The following is a 4,492-nucleotide window of genomic DNA, read 5'->3' as shown; positions in this document are numbered from 1 at the left end:
TAAAAAAGAAGAGAGAAACCAGTATACATAACTATAACAAACAAGAGTTTTTTTCACCAACAGTCCCTCAACTCTGGTGTACCTACCAATTTGATACATCAACTCTTAATCGTACCAATGTGATACCCAGACTCTAGTATTGCTATCATTGAAGTACTTCCGTCAGTTTTTTTCAACTTTTCCGTCATCTTGGTGACGTGACAAGTACGTGAGGCCCACAAAGAGGGTTAAAAGACAAAATTAACACCATCTGAGGTTAATTTTGTCTTTTAACCCTCTTTGTGGGCCTCACGTACTTGCCACGTCACCAAGATAACGGAAAAGTTTAAAAAAACTAACGGAAGTACTTCAATGATAGCAATACTAGAGTCTGGGTATCACATTGGTACGATTAAGAGCTGAAGTATCACATTGGTAGGTACACCAGAGTTGAGGGACTGTTGGTGAAAAAAACTCAACAAACAAAGATCATAAGCTTCTAACTACTAAGTTCTAATAATACAAAATAGCTAGAATATGTTACTCCAAAGCTACTGAAGTACATACAGGATCACCAACCCTAGCCTATTCTCGGCTTTAATATAACAAGATGCTTTAAGCATTTCTTACTTACAGAACAAGACACTAGTTGTCCATCAGAATATAAAACAAATAGTAAACTAAGTGAGAAATAAAGCTTCAGTTGGATAATAGCAGACTTGGTGGCAAAACTAGTTTTTGGAACCCCTTTAGAAGCAAGACTGTTATCTAAGGAGTGTGATGATAGGATAACTTGACAGCCATCACGTCAAATTGGATCAAGTTCATAAGTCCCATGGAGCTGTACACGAAGAGGATACAAAATTACTAAATACCTTTAGTTATGATGCAATTCTAGTCACTAAATAAAGAAGACTAGACTAGAATTCAATTCATTGGAAAATTCATACCTCCACTTTTCATGAGATACTGTAAAATGGTCCATCAAAAAGTCCAAGTAGCATATGTTTGCTATTGCTCACAATATTGCTCCTGAGAAAAAGAAGAAAAGTCCAAGTAGCATATGTTTGATATTGCTCACAATATTGCTCTTGAGAAAAAGAAGAAGTAATCAATTGCAAACAATAGTTGTGAGAAATTTGAAGGTACCTAAAACATGATCAGCCTAAACAACTTAGATTTCCATAGACTTATGAATCCAATTAGGTCTCTAACACTTACAAATGTTTGCAATCAAGGCCATGCCCAAACCAATCAAGTAAGCATAAAACTATATGATCCATTCAGATCTCTATTTATCACCAAATTAAGCTCTAGTTGGATAATAGCAGATTTGGTGGCATGACTAGTTCTTGGAACCCCTTTAGAAGCAAGACTATTATCTAAGGAGTGTAGTGTATAGGATAACTTGACAACCATCATGTGGAATTGGATCATGTTCATAAGTCTCATTGAACTATACAAGAAGAGAATACAAAATTACTAAATACTTGTGGTTATGAAGCAATTTCCGTCACTAAATAAAGAGACTAGACCAGAATACATTAGAAAAATCATACCTCCACTTTAAATGAGATGCTTTTTGCTATTGTTTAGAAAGTCCAAGTAGAATATGTTTGCTATTGCTTACAATATTGCTCCTGAGAAAAAAGAAACAATCAATTGTTTGCACTCATGAAATCTATAGACTCCTGAAATCAATAAACTCATGAAATCCATTTAGGTTTCTCACACTTACAAATGTTTGCAATCAAGACAATGCACGAATCAGTCAAATAAGCATAAACATATATGATCCATTCATATCTCTATTTGTTACCAAACAAAGAAAAAATAAATCCACTGAAACATGGATTTATAACCTTAATTCACAAAACCTAGGGCTTACCTAGGTTATGACACAAGGAAATTAGCAATTCCAATTCTAAATCAATTGCCTTTACTTTGGCCTGGATCTGAAATTATAAAAAAAATGCTTACCAGCTTTACCATTGCTGCCTATAGATATAGATAGATGGAAGGGAAGGTAACGATATGTATCAATGTTGAGTAGATGAGAACTAAACATGTTGATGCACAACAACAAAACCCAAAAGGATTTTCAAAGAAGAAGTTGAATACGAAGTGATCCCAACATAAACTATGAATAATTTAGTGAAGAGACATTATTACAATCATAAAATTGAAAAGAAAACTTACACTGTGATGTGGTTAACTCAAAATGGACTTCCTCAGTGAGAAGAAGAGAAATAAAAGCTGCTTCCCCCCTAATTGAATCTTCTTCTAAAAAAAACTGGACCAGAAATAAGACGTCTGCGAAGGAACCAAAGACAAGAGATTCATAAAAATCAAAGACACAGTAGACACCATACACAAACCAATCGAAGACAGTAGATACTAGACACAAACCAACCGTCACAAGTGAATGGGCATCCCACATGTACTTGCCCACTCCCACTTTATGCCATATACATCTACGATTCTCTTTCCAAGATCACCAAATCGGATTTGGATCTGAGAAAGAGAGGAGACTATGAGGGCAGACCGAGAGAGAACCGCGGTCGGGCGACGTGGCATCGAGTCATTGACCGTCCGGACTCAGGAGAGCGGAGGGTGAGGCTCAGCGAAAGGCTTCGGTTGAGACTTTGAGGCACCGCGCCTCCGAGAGAGAGAGAGAGAGAGAGAGAGAGAGAGAGAGAGAGATAAGAGTGAGGCTGCGACTGATAGGGGTTTTACACACATCCATATATGTTTGGTTCAGTTCAGTTTATTTGGTTCGGTTCGGACCTCAAACTGAAACTGAACTGGATCCCTTTCGGTTTTTTTTTTTCGGTTAGGTTTTTTTTCAGTTCAGTTTTTTTTTCGGGTTCGGCTCGGTTTACGGTTTTTAGATTCGAAAAGTGCCACCCCTAGCTTCATTGATGCTTTAAGCTGTGGTTTTGATATCAAAGACCTTGGCCCTCTCCATTACTTCCTTGGTTTACAGGTGACAGGTGATTCCGGATGTCTCCATATTAATAAACTAAAGTATGCACATGATCTCCTTGTCAAGCATGATCTGCTGCATTCTAAACCTGTTGCCACCCCCATGTCAGCCAAATCAATCCTCACTGCAACTGATGGAGACTTCTTAATCCTACTATCTTTCGTGAGATTGTAAGCTCCTTGCAATACCTCACCATCACTCGCCCTGACATTGCCTTCGCTATCAACTCTTTGTCTCAGTACATGAGTCAGCCTAGAGCTCCTCATCTTGTAGCAGTGAAACATGTTCTGCGTTATATCAAGGGCACTCTTGATCAAGGCTTGCATTTCAGTCCACAAACTCAGCTGGTACGGCTCATAGCCTATTATGATGCCGATTGGGTAGGTTTTCAGGATTCTCGCCATTCCACCTTCGGTTATCTGATATTCTTGGGCTCTAATCTCATTTCTTGGTGCTCCAAGAAGCAACCAACTATTGCCCGCTCCAGTGCCGAGTCAGAATACCAATCTCTTGCTCATGCTAGTTCCAAAACCACATGGTTAGGCTATTTGTTGTGTGAACTTGGGGCTAAAGTACACTTTCCCATTCTGCTCTACTGTGACAATCTCAGTGCCACATACATGGCTTCCAATCCCATGTTCCATGCTCGAACCAAACACATCGAACTTGATTATCATTTTGTTCGAGAGAAAGTAGCTCTTGGCAGCCACCGTGTGTGCTTCATCCCTTCACAGGACCAACCAGTTGATCTTCTCACCAAGCCTCTCCTCAAGCCAAAACATCTTTTTCATGCTTGCAAACTTATCCATGCAGGCCCGCAACGTTTGAGGGGTGATATTAGAGTGATTCCCTCTTATTCCCAAATCAAGAGTGATTCACCTCCCTTAATTGAATCCTGATTATATGCAATCAACATTAATGTGTTCATCTAAGTTTAAGAATGTCAATCATCTCAGTTAGGAATGTTATTCATTGTAATTATATTTGCAGCAGTATATATGTGTATCAAATGTATTCATTCATATCAATGGAAATTCAATCTTAACCGTTTCAATTGAAGTTGCAATTCATAAGGGCATGAACTTGCAGAATGGGTTAACTGTGTATACAAATGTGCTGTTACCTGTCCATTTGTGTTGAGTATTATGTCTTATTACCAAATTGTCAGTTTAGGTTTTCATGTTAATCGTTTATGGTTTGAAATTTTAGGAATTGATATTAACAACTTTCGATGCCTTTTCTTGTTGCATTCTTGTAACTGAATTGATTGATTGAATTTTCTTTGTTGGAGTTTCTTTCTTCTGTGAACCATCATCTATTTTGCGGTTTTGTAACTCCCGGAGCATCTTGAGGCAGCTGTATTGCCGAAATGCTGGACATCTGGTGCTTTTAATAGAATACAAGGAGGCTTCAAGTTCTTATGGATCTAAATGTTCACCGTGTGGCGGGAGATGTAAGTTTCTGTTTCTCAGATTATCTTAAATGTACTAGTGCTTGACAAAGAATATAAAAAAAAAACAATGATAA

At 38.0% G+C, this 4,492-nt stretch overlaps 1 long non-coding RNA gene across 1 annotated transcript; it reads right to left on the bottom strand.

The window, feature by feature from the left end:
* Window positions 1-575: 575 nt before the first annotated feature.
* On the bottom strand, window positions 576-2,610 carry LOC126799986 (uncharacterized). The gene is made up of 5 exons (XR_007672673.1): window positions 2,393-2,610; window positions 2,179-2,292; window positions 1,539-1,619; window positions 930-1,011; window positions 576-820 (listed from the first exon to the last, which is right to left on the bottom strand). It is a non-coding gene; the product is annotated as an uncharacterized LOC126799986 (long non-coding RNA).
* Between the last annotated feature and the right edge of the window lie 1,882 nt (window positions 2,611-4,492).

Source organism: Argentina anserina, chromosome 6 (genome assembly GCF_933775445.1).
Source record: "Argentina anserina chromosome 6, drPotAnse1.1, whole genome shotgun sequence".
Lineage (NCBI taxonomy): Eukaryota > Viridiplantae > Streptophyta > Magnoliopsida > Rosales > Rosaceae > Argentina > Argentina anserina.
This window is presented reverse-complemented; position numbering and strand designations above follow the sequence as displayed.